The 17457-nt window shown below is 44.4% G+C and overlaps 1 protein-coding gene across 1 annotated transcript in view; it reads right to left on the bottom strand.

Annotated features, from left to right (window-relative positions):
- The window catches only part of AOC1 (amine oxidase copper containing 1), a 45894-nt gene that overhangs the window by 26849 nt on the left and 1588 nt on the right, over positions 1 to 17457 (bottom strand). The window lies entirely within an intron of this gene.

Below are 17457 nucleotides of genomic sequence, written 5' to 3'. Positions count from 1 at the left end.
TTTAACTCTGTGTTCTGTGTTGTGATTTTTGATGGCCATTTTGCTTTTTGTTAGAACTTGATTTTCTTTCCCTGTGCCTTGAGACCAGGGCTCTCAGGAACACTTATCTAGACCATCTCTAACTCCTGAGACTGAGGAAAAAAGGGGAAAAGCCTTTAAAATTTTTCATTTATTTCAACTTTTTTATAAACTAGTAAATTTTATATTGTAATATCTAATTCATCACCAAACTTAGAATATGAAGCTAGATCTCGCACTGTGCCTGTCTAAATATGTCTTCATATGTCTTTGTCTCTGGGTAATATTTTTTAGGTTAATTGGTAAATGAGCTCTATTTAATTGGCTAAAAAAAAATAGGTAAGCACTTACAAATCAAATAATTCTAAATTAAACAATAAATTCCAGGTTCAGGTAAACTGGAAAATATTCAGTATTAAATACCTGATATTAATGTTTGTTTGTTGACCTATCTAATATAAACATGTCTTAGAGTAATTAACATCAAGTAAAATATTTTCATTATGCCTAGGTTTATTATAAGTTAAATATTGTTATATTGTAATATCTGTTACAAGTTTGTCAATAAGGAAAGTACCTCAAGTAAGAAACTTCAAAAAAAAATGTAAATGAGATAGGAGCTTTTAGATAAGCTATTAAAAATCATCATACCTTAGAAATGTCTCTCTAAAACAGTCCCTTTAGAAATTAAGGAAACAATACCATTCACCATTGCAACAAAAAGAATAAAATACTTAGGAGTATATCTACCTAAAGAAACAAAAGACCTATACACAGAAAACTATAAAACACTGATGAAAGAAATCAAAGAGGACACAAACAGATGGAGAAACATACCGTGTTCATGGATTGGAAGAATCAATATTGTCAAAATGGCTATTCTACCCAAAGCAATCTATAGATTCAATGCAATCCCTATCAAGCTACCAACGGTATTTTTCACAGAACTAGAACAAATAATTTCACAATTTGTATGGAAATACAAAAAACCTCGAATAGCCAAAGTAATCTTGAGAAAGAAGAATGGAACTGGAGGAATCAACCTGCCTGACCTCAGACTCTACTACAAAGCCACAGTCATCAAGACAGTATGGTACTGGCACAAAGACAGAAATATAGATCAATGGAACAGAATAGAAAGCCCAGAGATAAATCCACGAACCTATGGACACCTTATCTTTGACAAAGGAGGCAAGGATATACAATGGAAAAAAGACAATCTCTTTAACAAGTGGTGCTGGGAAAACTGGTCAGCCACTTGTAAAAGAATGAAACTAGAACACTTTCTAACACCATACACAAAAATAAACTCAAAATGGATTAAAGATCTAAACGTAAGACCAGAAACTATAAAACTCCTAGAGGAGAACATAGGCAAAACACTCTCTGACATAAATCACAGCAAGATCTTCTATGACCCACCTCCCAGAATATTGGAAATAAAAGCAAAAATAAACAAATGGGACCTAATGAAACTTAAAAGCTTTTGCACAACAAAGGAAACTATAAGTAAGGTGAAAAGACAGCCCTCAGATTGGGAGAAAATAATAGCAAATGAGGAAACAGACAAAGGATTAATCTCAAAAATATACAAGCAACTCCTGAAGCTCAATTCCAGAAAAATAAATGACCCAATCAAAAAATGGGCCAAAGAACTAAACAGACATTTCTCCAAAGAAGACATACAGATGGCTAACAAACACATGAAAAGATGCTCCACATCACTCATCATCAGAGAAATGCAAATCAAAACCACAATGAGGTACCATTACACGCCAGTCAGGATGGCTGCTATCCAAAAGTCTACAAGCAATAAATGCTGGAGAGGGTGTGGAGAAAAGGGAACCCTCTTACACTGTTGGTGGGAATGCAAACTAGTACAGCCACTATGGAAAACAGTGTGGAGATTTCTTAAAAAACTGGAAATAGAACTGCCATATGACCCAGCAATACCACTTCTGGGCATACACACTGAGGAATCTAGATCTGAAAGAGACACGTGCACCCCAATGTTCATCGCAGCACTGTTTATAATAGCCAGGACATGGAAACAACCTAGATGCCCATCAGCAGATGAATGGATAAGGAAGCTATGGTACATATACACCATGGAATATTACTCAGCCGTTAAAAAGAATTCATTTGAATCAGTTCTAATGAGATGGATGAAACTGGAGCCCATTATACAGAGTGAGGTGAGCCAGAAAGATAAAGAACATTACAGTATACTAACACATATATACGGAATTTAGAAAGATGGTAACAATGGCCCTATATGCAGGGCAGAAGAAGAGACGCAGAAGTACAGAACAGACTTTTGAACTCTGTGGGAGAAGGGGAGGGTGGGAAGTTTCGAAAGAACAGCATGTATCAAGTGCTCGGGCCTGTTGGGCTGGGAAGATCCAGAGGAATCGGGTGGAGAGGGAGGTGGGATGGGAGACCGGGATGGGGAATTCGTGTAACTCTATGGCTGATTCACATCAATGTATAACAAAACCCACTGAAAAATAAAAAAATTAAAAAAAAAAAAAAATAAAACAGTCCCTTTAGATTTTGGTAACCTGAATTTCTAGGGTTGTGCTAAATTAAGTGACTGATTTATTGAATAGCTAGATCATTTAAAAATAATAATAATAATAAGACTCTAAAACATTCATTACTGAACACTAATTTCCTCTTACAGAGAAACTAGAGATTTTGGGCTATAAATGAATAATGTTTGATGCCATCCTAAAATGTTTTAAGAAAACAAGTGTTTTAAAAATTAGCACTGACATTTATGCTCACCAATCTATAGAACGCTAATATAAAAGTCAATTCTTGGTTGCTTAAGGAAAATAGGATGTGTGTCTTCAGTAATTAAGAATGAAGTTACATTTTATGAAGGGAAAAGGAAGTAGATCTGACTTACAGGTGGCTGTTTCAGAATGGGAGAACAAAGTAATAGGTACAGGAAATGTTAACAAGGTTTGATGGAAAGTGCACTCCAAGGGAAGAGTTTTGTGCATAAATACAAGTTTTCCTGAGACGTTGAACTGCCTTTGATAATGGATTTTAAGTTTCTTTACCTCTGAATTGATCTGTTCTATGTTTACCTTTAAAATCTCTTTTACTTTGGCTAAGTAAATATATTATTTAACAGTGATCTATATGATTCTACCTGACAGAGTACTATAAACTCTTTTGATATTTATTGACAAAACTGCCTAAATAGTTTGACTTCTGACTGATTTTGGGATGCTTCAGAGGGCCCCTGAGACATCCCCAAGAGCTATTAAACCACCTGAGTTCATTTGACATGTTAAATTGCATGGGGATTATTGTTGGAGGAATGATAAATCTCCTCAGGTTATATTGTATGGTTGATGTTACTTATATAGATATCCTAAAAATTATGAGAAATTCATAAAAATCTGTTATGTCCTGGTAAAATGTTGTCAGTTATAATTTTAGTTATCATGTTAAAGTGTTACAAGTCACAGCAATGACCAGGTTACTTTGTCAATTACAGTTTAATTAGATTTTAAACATGCCTTGTATGGTTTCACTCTCATGCCTTCAAAAAAAATACTGCTAGTTTTTCAAGATTTATAAAAAAGACTTTTCTAAGATTAACTGAAAAATTTTGTTTGCTTGCTATCCAGTAAATTGATAACAGACTGGAATTTAGTCTACTCTCTATGTTAAGAGAAAAAAGTTTTCTTAGAATGAATCTTTCAATAACAAATTATGAATTTCTTTGCCTTTAAGTGATTTATATTTGTTTTTAAAGTCTTTTGATACTTTAGTAAAGTAAATAAGTGTTGTTTAAGATTATGGTACATATAAAAGCTCATTCTGCTTCTACCAAAAATAACCCCTCACTGTTAGACTTGTGCTATCTTAATGTCTTAAATCTGACAACGCCCCTGCTTACACTTCTAAATCTTTTCAAGCTTAAATACTGGGGAAACATCAACCCAGAAAGCAGAATTAACAGCCGTGATAGAGGCGTTCAAAGAGTTTTCAGACCAGGCTTTTAATTTATTTTCTGACTCGCAGTATATAGTTAGGTTGTTTCCTCAAATCGAAATGGGTGTTTTACCGGAAAATGAAACCACAATTTTTATATTGTTATCTACCCTTCAACAGCAAATTTGGAAAAGGTCAAAGCAATTCTATGTTGGACATATAAGAGCTCGTTCTAATTTACCTGGACCCCTCCATACGTTTAACCAAGAGGCAGATTTGCTAACCCGAACCATAGTGGCCAGTGCTTTTGAGGATGCTAAAGCCTCACATGCTATGCATCATCAAAATGCAACTGCCCTTCGATATCAGTTCCATATTCCTAGGGAATCTGCACGCGAGATCGTTAGGACATGTCAACTTTGCCCTACTTCAGTTCCCACTTTGCCTTTTGGGGTAAATCCCCGTGGCTTACTACCTAATGTGCTTTGGCAGATGGATGTAACACATGTTCCTTCTTTTGGAAAACTATCCTTTGTGCATGTTACTGTAGATACCTTCTCCCATGTCATTGTGGCTACTGCCAGAATGGGAAAAACCTATAAAGATGTAGTTCAACATCTTTTTGCCTGTTTTTCCTACTTAGAAATGCCAAAATCAATTAAGACAGACAATGCTCCAGCTTATACATCTAAGTCCTTTAAAAACTTCTGTGCCCAATTCGGTATATCCCACTCTACAGGAATTCCTTACAATCCCCAGGGACAAGCAATTGTAGAAAGGGCACATCAGACACTCAAAACACAAATCTCTAAGTTACAGGAAGGGCAGTTCAAATAGCTCTCCACTCCACATTTTGCAGCATGCCCTTTTTGTGCTCAATAACCTTAATGATGATCAAGCCGGTTTAACAGCTATGTTCTGTCCCTGGAACCCAGAACAAAAAGCTATGAAACCTTTAGTAAAGTGGAAAGACCTTCCTTTCCGGACTATGGAAGGGACCTGATCCCTTGCGAGGGTATGCTTATATTTTCCCACAGGGTGCTGACTCGCCAATTTAGATCCCAGACAGACTGATTGGCCATGTCGCAGTCCCCCAGACCTCCGGTTCCCTCGCAGCCTCAGCCATAAAGGAGGAAGAGCACTCCTCTGCCCTTGCCTCGGCCACTCACCTAGAAGGTCCAGCAGACTCTGAAACAACCGGCAATGGAGATCCCAGAAGAACAAATGGAAACCACCAGGACGTCCTGTGCGGGCAACTCAACAAGCCTCCATACCCACATGGGGGCAAATTAAGTCACTCTGTCATCAAGCACAGGGAATAGCTTCCCTGCAGGGATCTTCAGCCTCTCCCGAAAGGGTTTTTATTGCCATGCTTGCTTTATGGTCTTGTCAGAACTCTCCGGCAGAGCACTCAGAAGCTTGCGACTGAGATTCATCTGGCTGTCTTAAAAAATAAAAAAAGGGAGAGATGCCGGGAGCCAACACATGAGATCCTACCCATGACAAGGTCATGAGGGAGAAAACCTGATGGGCAAGGCGGATCAGGTTTTCAGGGGTTTCGAAAAGGCCAGCTCACGAAATCCCACCCACGACAAGGTCACAGGGAGAAAGCCTGACAGGCAAGGCAGATCAGGTTTTCAGGGATTTCGAAAAGCTGCCCCTGGCGCTCACCTTAAAGATGATATCTGTCTTTCTGATGCCTGCCTCAATGGACTACTCCCTGATTTTTGTGACACAGGCAGAAGGCCTTCCCCGATCTCTTCCCAGATAAGAATCAATTTAGAACTTTAATCAATAAGTTTCCCAGGTGGTGTTATTTTATGAGATTATCCAGGGTGAAAGGAGTGTTTTAATTTTAACTCCTTTGCTGGTAGTTTGTTAGTCAAATGCATTTATGCCCTTGGTACTAATATGCATGATTGCTTATAATGTGCCAATCATAAAATAGCATAAAGAACCTGATTATATAAAAGCCCTAATAGACATAGAGCCTTTTTAAGGGGTAAAGGAGTCCTATTAGAAAACATAAGAAAAATTATTCTATAGGTGGTTATTGGGTTGAGATTTGCTTGCTGTGTTTTGCTTTTAATGTGCTAAGGTTGTGTTATAGAAACCATTGTTAATATAGTTAAAGATCTAGAGAAACAAGGACTTAGCCCTAGTGTGGTAACAATGAGATGGTTGTTAATTGTCAGCCAGGAGTGCTAGGCAGAAGCTGCCTCACCAAAGTCGCAGAGTCAGTGTGGGGTAAACTTCTTAGAAAAATGCAACTGACAACTTTTGCAGAAGGATTAATTTTTGTATTAACAAGGATATAATTCTACTCTGTACTATTTCCCTATGAGACTGCTACCTTTCGGCTAAGGTCACCATAGAAACAGAAAATAGGTTTACATTCACCTGACCTGCATAAAATGGTAATAGGCCCCAAGGTCAGAAGATAATGTACAAGACCCTCATAAACAAAGAAGTATGCAGAAAACACCCTGGTTTTGTGAAGGACAAGCTGACGTAGTGTGAAACTATCTTCCCCTTAGAAATGTACTAACTTAGGGTATAAAAGCTATGGTAAAAAATAAAGCATTGCCAGACTCTGCCAGACTCTCTGCACCCCCATCTGGTCACTCTCTCTTTCTCTCTCTCTTTCTCTCTCTCTCTCCCTCGCAGACTTGGCCCTAACAAGGCTAATCTCACGTGTCTTCTCTCTCTCTCGCCGACACCGTTCATCCTGAGGGTACCCCCTGGATCCTGCCGAGGCTGGACCCTGGCAGGCGATAGAGGATGTGATGATTGGATAGCATCAGTGACTCAATGGACATGAGTTTGAGCAAACTCTAGGAGATGGTGAAGGACAGGAAAGCCTGGAGTGCTGCAGTCCATGGGGTCACAAAGAGTCAGACACGACTGAGCACTTGAACAACATATTTCTCCTGCTGAAGATCTCCCAATAGTTTTCTTCATATTTTTCTTTTAATTGTAGCATATCCTTGAAGGTTGAGGCATGGGTGACAGTCTACCTTACGGTCAGGCTTCCAAATATAATCTATTCATGAGAATAATAATGGGTTAACAGCACATATTTCCATTTTCCTGTCCAGGGATCATGACCAGTACGGTATTATCCCTCCCCTGGGCAGTGACATCAGCAGGTACAGGTGTGGGAGGACCATCAGGCAGCTTCACCCAGAATTTACCTCCAATTGCATGTATTTCATTTGTGGACCCAACCCCTCCATCACCTCTACCTGTTGCAAGTAAGGTGTAAAGTTCTCCTTTTTGTACTTTGCCAGATACACAGGGAAGAATCAGCAGTTGGGCAGTTTGATCAAGTTTGTTAATAAACAAGTTCTCCTTTCCCTCATTTTGTAAAATTGTTTGGATTTCTCCTTGGTAGTCTGGGTCTATAACTCCCCCACAGACACAGATCCCTTTTAAAGCTAAACTAGAGCATTCCTCGAATAACCCAAAGTGTCTGGGAAATATTGATACCAATACCAGGTGAAATAGCCCATATCAATCTTTTAGTAAGCCTGTGTTCAGATACTAAGGCAGGTGGCATGGTGGTAAAGAATTCCACCACAATGCAGGAGACTCAGGTTCTGTCCCTGGGTCAGGAAGATCCCCTGCCGAAGGAAGGAGCAACCCACCCCTGAATATTGAATTAATATTCAGGGTTGATTTCTTTTAGGCTTAACTGGTTTGATTTCCTTGTTGTTCACGGGACTCTCAAATGTCTTCTCCAACACCACAGTTCGAAAGCATCAATTCTTCAGTGCTTAGCCTTCTTTAAGGTCCAACTCTCACATCCATAAATCACCACTAGAACAACTATAGCTTTTGCAACTCCCGTTCTATAAGTTGCCTTTTTATTTTGTTGATTGTTTCTTCTGCTGTGCAGAGACTTTTCCCTCTGATGTTACCCCTCAACCAGGTTACTATTAATATGACCACACTGATGGAGTCTGGGGTGGGTTCCTTGGGGCAAGGACAGCTGGGTGTGGTGTGAGTCAGCTTGGGCTTCGATGGCATGCAACCTGTGTGGTCTCCCAGGCCCCACACTCAGGAGCGCCCTGCCCTTCATTTAACTCTGCAACAAGAACTGTCTTGAAGTTCTTAACTTCTGAAAAGGGATTCCACGTTTTCATTTTATACAGGACTCTGAAATTTCTGTACCTGCTCCAATCTGTATAAGGACAAGATTTAGACCTGGCTTTAGGAGGCTAGACTTCCCTGGTGGCTCAGATGGTAAAGCGTCTGCCTACATGCCAGAGACCTGGGTTCAATCCCTGGGCCAGGAAGATCTCCTGGAGAAGGAAATGGCAACCCACTCCAGTATACTTGCCTGGAAAATCCCATGGATGGAGGAGCCTGGTAGGCTGCAGTCCATGGGGTTGCAAAGAGTCGGATACAACTGAGCGACTTCTCTTTAGGAGGCTAAGGAGGGGTAGGACAGGGAGATGGGGTGGAGGGCAGTCAGGCTAGCCCACTGATGGTATCAATAGATGAACAGAGTTGATAAGACAAAGGCATGAGGCTGAATTGCAGAGGGATCCACATCAGGGATCAGGAGAAGCTCCAGAAAGACTGCTGACAGCAGTAAAAATGTAACAGTTAATTGAGGCCAAAGTCTCAGATGTCTGGTTGTAGGCTTAACCCTTACTGACTCCTATTTCTTACTATTGTGCACTCAGTTGCGTCTGACATTTTTTGACTACCCCCAGGCTCCTCTGTCCATGGAATTTTCCAGGCAAAAATATTGGAGTGGGTTGCCATTTCCTACTCCAGGGACTCTTCCTGACCTAGTGATCAAATCCATGTCTCCTGCGTTGCAGGCAGACTCATTACCACTAACACCATCTGGGAAGCCCATTTCTTACACTGATCAATGCTCTTTTAGTCCCACTCTTCTTACGTCTCTTTGTGTCTCTCTTTATTTTTTTGAATTTTATTTTTTGGCCATGCTGCATGGCATATAGGATCTTAGTCCCCCGACCAGGGAGCTAGCCCACACCCCCTGCATTGGAAGCTCAGCGTCTCAACCATTGGGCCACCAAGGAAGTCTCAGTCTCATTCTTCATATACAACTCCCCTTTGATGGAGTGCTGGACAAAGGCTTATTTCTCTTAAAGCAAATGTTGCTGCTTAGTTGCTAGGTCATGTCCAACTCTTTGTGACCCCATGGACTATATCCCACTAGGTTCCTCTGTCCAGGGGCTTCTCCAGGCAAGAATACTGGAGTGGGTTGCCATTTCCTTCTCCAGGGGATCTTCCTGACCCAGGGATCAAATCTGCAACTCCTGCTGCGTCTCCTGAATTGCAGGTGGATTCTTGACCTCTGAGGCCCTAGGAAAGCCCACTTGCAATGTTGACAGCCCCTGGGTCTGGAGGGAGATTGGGGGCTGAAGGAGCAAGATTGGAGAGGCTGCTCTGAGCTGCTGACATTCGCGCTGGAAGTCACGCGAAGCCCCCAGGGCTATTGGAAACCTACACTCCAGTCTGCAGCCAGCACCCGAAATGCAGAAGCCCTCGACAGGTTCCTCCCCCACTGAAGCTGCTCCCTGGCTGCTGCTGCTCCTCTCCTCCGCCTTCCTGCTGGAAGCTGTAGGGTTTTATAAACAGCAAGATAAAGACACATCTATTATCATACATTATCCACATCACTGGAGGGATGAACGGGTCCCAGCAGAGCTCGGATTAACAGACAGAAAATCAAGCTCTCAGGGTGGGGGTGGGGAGAGGACACAGCGAGAAGGTCTTCTCCAGCCCTGGCTCTGCCAGGTCCACAAGCCCAGTCCCCCTGCGCTATGCTCCATCCTTGCTATCCCTTTGATTTATTCTCAGCTTGGTAGAGTTTTGTTTCACAGGTTTTGAGGGTGAGGCCGGGCATGCTCATTAAAAGATGGTGCAGACTGGGGACCCGGAGGGGTAAAACTCAGGGGGGCAAACTGAGGCTGCTGGCCAGCTCCTCTTTGCAGTGAGGAAGGTCTCTTCCACATTACTGTGAAAGCTTCTGGGTTTCACTAAGAACTGAATATCTCCATCGGGCCCACCACTCACCCAGGCCCAGGTGCTGTTGTACCAGGGACTCTGTGCAAGGCCTCAGGTAACCCCAGAGGTGGCCCTGCAAATGGGCCTCGTCGCTGGGGCCACACCGCGGGTCAGTGGCAGAACTGGGATTTGCACCGCAGTCTCTCTGGCTCCCTAGGGTTTTCCCAGGTAAAGAACCCGCCCTCCAGTGCAGGAGAAGTTAAGAGACATGGGTTTCATCCTTGGGTCAGGAAGATCCCCTGGAGGAAGGCATGGCAACCCACTCCAGTATTCATGCCTGGAGAATCCCAAGGACAGAGGAGCCTGGCAGGCTACAGTCTATGTTGTTGCATAGAGTTCGACATGACTGAAGTGACTTAGCACTCTGGCTCCCAAACCTGCAGCCATCACTGTTCCCTGGTATCCAGTCCTGCAAGGGGCAGGGGAGGTGGGCACCTTCCTTACAGAGGTGTAAGCTGAGTCTCTTTATGTGTGTGGGTAGACCTTCCATGTGTGTCTCAGGAAAGGGACTTTTGTGTCTAGGCCAGGATGGGTGTGTGGGGAAAAAAAGACCCACTGCTAGGATGCAGACACTTTTGCTTACATAGACTTAAAAAAATCTTCAAACAAATACAGCCTTTCCAGGATATCTTTTACCGCCTTGATGACATTATAACTTATCCTGGAAGGTAGAGCCTAGGCTGGAGAAATTCACTTCTTTGGTAAAGACTTTTGCACATAACAGGTGCTTAAATCTGGTGTTAAGCTATTGGAATCTGTCCAGGATAAACCCAGATTCCACGGCCTGGAGTCCTCCTCTGATAAATCTGGATCCTGTTCTGGATGACGAAGGACCCTCTTCAGTGGTTCAACCATCCTTCAACCAGAAGGCTGGCCTGGTGGTCCACATGTGACAAGGCTGCTCACTCATGGAAGTTGGAGGAGTTCCCTGTCCCTCTCCCCCCTTCCCCTCCCCTAATTCCCCTCCCCCAGTAAGGCGCTGACTTCTCAGGGCAGGAGCTGAGTGGCTCTGCCCTGCGTGGGCGCTCAGGTCTGTTAGCAGGCTGCCTTTGCTGTGGAGGCAGTCCAAGGCTTCTAGAGAACTGTAGGAGCTTATGAGCCAGTGTTTTTTGTAGCCTTCAAGACTTTGGAGATTTGCAAGCACCCGGGGTAGAAAGAGCTACTCAGCCTTGCGGCTCTGACAACTTGCTCAAAGAAGCAAGATCTTGGCTCTTCTACCTCAAAGAGGAGGGAAGAAGAGCTGAAAACAAGTACAGAGCACTAGTTCATGATAGTTCAAGTGTGCTGAAGTGTCTAGGGCAATGGGAACGGCTTGCCTTAAAATGCATTAAAAACAAAATGCATAAAGAGAGGGAGAGATAGACAGGTATGTGATGTGATCAAGTACATATTGGCAAAATGATACCTGTGGAGTCTAAGTAAGGGATGCATGTAAATTACCCGCCTCCTCGCCCCCTGCTTTTCTGTGGGGTTCCCTGGTGGCTCAGATGGTAAAGAATCTGCCTGCAATGCAGGATATGTAGGTTCGATCCCTGGGTCAGAGAGATTCCCCGGAGAAGGGAATGGCAACCCACTTCAGTATTCTTGCCTGGAGAATTGAATGGATTCTCTACATGTTATGATTGAAAATGTTTGCAGTAAAATGTTAGGGGGAAAGGCAGAAGCTCCCTTGGTGGTGTTTAGGGGCAGACAGCTGCTTTACACAGCGATGTTGTTTGTCTTGTTGACGGAGAAGTTGGCACAGCCAGTAAAAATGCCAACGAGGCGGGTGAAGGCCAGATGTGGACTTTATCCTGGAGATGAGGAGGAGAAAATAAAATGTTTGAAATGGGAATCTTTAGACCTGGATTCTCATTTTCACCTCTCGCTTTGCAAGTCACATCTCCAGACTGAATTTTCCAAACGGCTGGTGACTTGATTTGAAATGCAAATCATCTGGAATAGAGTTAGGAGACAATTCTGCATTAGTCAAAGCCTCGCTTCCCCGGGTTTGCTTTCTCTTTGGGGAGGGGGGGAGGCAAAGTCCAGACTCTCCCAGGAACACACACAAATTGTTCTGGAGAGCTCAGAGTCCACAGACAAAGGGCAGTGAATTCTCATTGTATCTTTAAGAACAGGTTCTTGGGGTGTAAATAGCATGAAGAAAAAACATAAAGCCCGAGTGTAGATTGAGCAGCTGAGGTGCTCATTCAGTGAAATGATTAACAAAAAGCCCAGGGTCAGAAGTCGGACTTTCTGGATGCTATTATCTGTTATGATGTTTTTCTAGCTGTGTGCCCTTTGGCAAATTACTTACCTTCTATGACCCTTAGTTTCCTGTTTGTAAAATGAGGATAACACTAGTCAGTGCCTCAGAGGGTTGCTGTGAAGATTATAGTAAGTGAGGTAAAGGTATTCATTTCCATAACATACTTGGTATAGTGCCGGGCATGCAGCCAATGCTAAAGAAGTGTTCAGCCTTATAATTATTGATCACGGGCCTGCTTCTCTACATGCAGTTTAGCTGTAGAGAAGCCATGCCATCCCTTCTATGTCTTTAAAATGATTGTTAAGGCAATTCCCTGGTGGCCTGGTGGTTAGGACTCTGTGCTTTCATGGCTGAGGGTCTGGGTTCAATCCCTGGTTGGGAACTAAGATCCCACAAGTGGCCCAGTGAGGCCAGAAAAGAAAAAAAAAATAGAAGATTATTAAGTGCCTATCTTTAGTCCAGACTATTTGGAGCTGCAGACCTATGGCTCCCTTCTCATGGGAATGCCGCTTCCACTCCAGCTGGGCCTCTGATGAGCTGCCAGCCCTGGGTTTCTTGACCCTCTGTACCCCCTGCCCCAGAGCCCTCCAGCCAGTTCTGTTCCCGAGCAGCTCCGCGTCCATCGACTGCTCTTCACTCCTCCTGCTGTTGCCCTTGCTGTTGTTCAGTCCCTAAATTGAATCCGACTGTCTGTAACCCTATGGACTCCTGTCAACAGGAGGCTCTGTCAGCAATGCCAGGCTCCTCTGTCCTTGGGATTTGCCAGGCAGGAATACTGGAGTGGGTTGCCATTTCTCTCCAGGGGAACCTTCCTGACCCAGGGATCGAACTTGAGTCTGCTGCATTGGCAGGTGGATTCTTTCCCACTGAGCCATGTACCTGTCACCTAAACTGCTGCAGTAGACGTGCCTCCCTGCTCCCAAACTTGCTTCCTCCGATCTGTCTCCGCCAGACAACCTTTGCACATGACGGGCCCTTGCCACCACTGCAGTCTTGTCCGAGTCCTCTAGGGGCCCCCGGCTGGGGCAGGCAGGCTTTGCTGGGTCTCCCGTTCCCGCAGTGGTGACCGCCCCCACCTCAGTCCCCGCAGCACTCAGCTCCCGTGGTCCCCTCCCTCTTTTCTGCTTGGAGCTTCTCCACCCCATCTCCCCACCTTATCCTCGCTGCCTTTAGACTCTGTGAGGCCCCCTTGATCATCTCCCTTCCTAGGTCATGGCCCTGCCTGGCACTGATCCAGCCAGTCTGCTCCTCATGGTCCTGGACATGGGGGGGCCTGTCCTCTGCCTTCTGCCCCTGCTCCCCGGGTGCTGAGCTCATAACCATCACGTGGCAGAGTCTACGTTTGGACAGCGGGTGAAGATGACGGCAGGTCAGAGCAGAGGAGAGCTGAAGAGAAGGAAAACTGTGTGTCAGTTAGGGTCCTGTTGGGAGACAGATGGCATTCTCACAGGGCGGTGCAGGGAAGAGAGTTTAAAGAAGGAACTGTTCGGGGGCTTCCCTGGTGCTCTAGTGGTTAAGAGTCCGCTTTGCAATGCAGGGGAAAACCAGTTTGATTCCTGGTCCAGGAAGATCCCACATGCCAAGGAGCCTGTGCGCCACAACTACTGAGCCCATGTGTTGAAACTGCTGAAGTCCACACATCGTAGAGTCTGTACTCTGCAACAAGAGAAGCCACTGCAATGAATGCCTGCATGCTGGAACTAGAGAGCAGCCACTGCTCTCCAAAACTAGAGAGAGTCCACGTAGCAATGAAGACTCGGCACAGCCAAAAAGTAAATTAAAAAAAAAAAGGAAGGGACTGTGAGGCTGGGGTTGGGGGTGGGAGTCGACCCACTCCTGGGCCTGGTCCTGCAGAGCCACTGGGGCCACGAGAGACACATGACATCCAGTCTCTCCTGGATGGTCTCAGCTGATGCCAAGGCCTTTCCACGGTGAGCCACAGTTCTCCTCTGAAAACATCAGAAAGCTGGAACGAGTGTCTGTCAGTCACAGAGGTCAGAAGTGAGTATAATCTTTTGCAAACTCAAGAGTAAACTTGAAAAAAAAAGAGTAAACTTGAAGCACCTGTCCCTTATTTTTATCTTCAGATCTGGCCACGTGCTCTGTTAGGAAAAAGGCTCATAAATTAAGTCTCTAGGGCAGAACCTAATTGGTTTCCATATTTTCTATTCTCAGCATCCAAATTCATCCCATGTGCCTCCAGGCAGAAAACATCATGCCCAGAATCACGGGCAAGACTAATCTAAAGAGTTTGGAGTCCTAAAGGAATTCGATGTCACCTGCCATCCTGAAGTTGTCTTTCCCTGGGAATGGAGTGACGGGAAAGTCTCATCCTATTCTGCATAGGCAAAGTGAACTGGCATTGCCCTAGGAATTAGATTGAGCTGGGTCAAAAAATTTTTCTCATGATGAAAACTCTTAAAATTTACTTTCTTAGTGACTTTCGAATTTGTAGTACAATGTGGGAGATGGAAGAGACCAGGATTTGATCCCTGGATCAGGAAGATCTCCTGAAGGAGGAAATGGCAACTCACTCCACTACTCTTACCTGGAAAATCCAATGGACAGAGGAGCCTGGTGGGTTATAGTCCATGGGGTCACAAGGAGTCAGACACACCTGAAGCAACTAAGCACGCACACACGTTAGATTGAATCATATGAAGGTGCTGGTATTTGACCATTTTTGACCTACCCAAAGTGACAGTTTCATATGGTTCAACATGATACATTCTGGATACTGGTCCTTTGTTAATTAAGCATGCTGACAAGTGTTTTATCCTGTTATAAGGCTTATCTAAGTTTTCTTTATTTTTGATGGTCAGAAGTTTCTAGTTTTAATGCAGTCAAATGTACCAGTCTTTTCTTTTATGGCTGGTGCTTTTGGGGTCCTGTTCAAGAAATCCTTCTTGTGTTTTGTGCTGAGGGTGGCCAGAATGTGTTAGAGGCTGGAGCTGAGCTCTCGAGGTGTCCACCTTGGGGTCTGGATCACACTGCTTCCACTCCAGCCAGGTTCCTCTGCAACCCCAGATTTGGCTGGGTGCGAGGAGGGAGAAGCCATTTCTGGGGACCCTCTGCTGGGGAGCCCGTTTCTAACAAGAGATTTTCAGTGGACTGTTTCCTCACTACACTTCTGAGCATGGAAGTGGATGGGCAGACCCGTGTCCCGCTGAGCCAGGGTTGGGGCAGGTCGGTTTAATACCTCTGTGGATGCTCCAGGCTGGGTTGGCTGGGAGGCGGGCTGACCCCAGCTCAGAACTGGAATCTCTGGTTCCTGAACTGTGTGTCCCTGGAGCACATGAGGTGGGGTGGGGAGACAGCTGGCTGGAGAGAGGGGAGCAGTAGGAACCTTCCCATCTGCACCGTAATTCTGGATCTGGGGGGATGTCGTTGCACGAATCTAACCAATTGACTCAAGCAGAGCGGGTGGTGGGGGCATGGCTGCTGGGGGAGGGGGAGGATGGCATGGCATTTGGCCCTTATTCCTCAAAGTCATTTGGGTTTAGGTGAGGCAGAGTCCTACTATTTACAATTCCCTTCCCAGGACCCACAGTGTCTGCCGTGACGTGGGAGGTATTAGTAGATGTTTGGTCAATAATGCATTGACAAGTTTTAAAGAATTGTGTGAAAAAATTAATTTTTTCTTTCCAGTTTCTTCTGAAGAACACTGTTTGTAGCCACTAGGTGGCGGGGTCAGTTACATAAGCAGGCTTGTCAGGGAATTCTGATAGGAAGCAGATGTTCATGCTTGCTAAGTCACTTCAGTCATGTCTGATTTTTTGGGACCCTATGGGCTGTAGCCCACCAGGCTCCTCTGTCCTTGGGACTCTCCAGGCAAGAATACTGGAGTGGGTTGCCATGCCCCCCTCCAGGAGATCCTCCCGACCCAGGGATCAAACCTGCATCTCTTACATCTCATCTCCTGTATTGGCAGGCGGGTACTTTACCACTAGCGCCACCTGGGAGGCCCAAGGAGGCAGGCAGGAAGCAGGCATTTGAATTTAAATTCCATCTTGTTCTAATTCTATTTTTGAACTTGTTAATCGCTAAGTTTAAAAAACACATTGTCATAAGAAATATTTGCAGAGTAAATCCAAGAAAGAGCCCCTGGAGAATTGCTTTCTTCCTCAAGCCAAAGATGGTATGAATTTCTCTTCTACAGTGTTTCCAAATTCAGTCCTTTTAGGGCTCCACTGAATGTAAATTCTTCCCACTCTTCATTCAGATAAACGAAAGTCAACTCAGTTTGCCCCTCTGCTCAGAAGCAGTCCTCTGCTGTCCGAATGGGACAGTCTTCTTTGTTTGTTGCATCTGGCAGGTCTGAGTCTCTGGGACCAACTCCTTCCCAAGGTGCCCCCATGCCAACCCCAGGTCCTCTTCCATTTCCATCCCCCTTGGTTGCCCTCCCTTCCTTCCAAATAGTTTCAGAAAATCCTGGGTCTTTGGTTTCCTTCTCTGTAGGAAATCAGATATCTTGGCAGCCCTGACTTTCATTTAAATTTTTTTTTTTTCAAAAGCATATTTATTTGAAACTACAGCTAAAGTCACAGATTTGCATTAAACAGGTTCCTGTTTTGAGGTGGGGGGAAATGAATATATTCAGTTAAGTTTAGTTGCTCAGTCCTGTCTGACTCTTTGTGACCCCATGGACTACAGCATGCCAGGCTTCCCTGTCCATCATTAACTCTCGGAGCTTGCTCAAATTCATGTCCATTGAGTCGGTGATGTCATCCAACCATCTCATCCTCTGTTGTCCCCTTCTCCTCTGGCCTTCAATCTTTCCCAGCATCAGGGTCTTTTCAAATGAATCAGTTCTTCACATCAGGTGGTCAAAGTATTGGAGCTTCAGCTTCAGCATCAGTCCTTCCAATGAATATTCAGGACTGATTTCCTTTAGGATGGACTGGTTGGATCTCCTTGCATCCAAGGGACTCTCAAAAGTCTTCTCCAACACCACAGTTCAAAAGCATAAATTTTTTGGCATTCAGCTTTCTTTATAGCCCAACCCTCACACCCATACATGACTACTGGAAAAACCATAGCCTTGACTAGATGGACCTTTGTTGGCAGAGTGATGTTTCTGCTTTCTAACATGCTGTCTAGGTTGGTCATAGTTTTTCTTGCAAGGAGCAAACATCTTTTAATTTAATGGCTGCAATCACCATCTGCAGTGATTTTTGAGCCCAAGAAAATAA

Source organism: Muntiacus reevesi, chromosome 6, assembly GCF_963930625.1.
Source record: "Muntiacus reevesi chromosome 6, mMunRee1.1, whole genome shotgun sequence".
Lineage (NCBI taxonomy): Eukaryota > Metazoa > Chordata > Mammalia > Artiodactyla > Cervidae > Muntiacus > Muntiacus reevesi.
The sequence above is the reverse complement of the archived record's forward strand: the minus strand, read 5'-3'. Positions and strand labels throughout refer to the sequence as shown.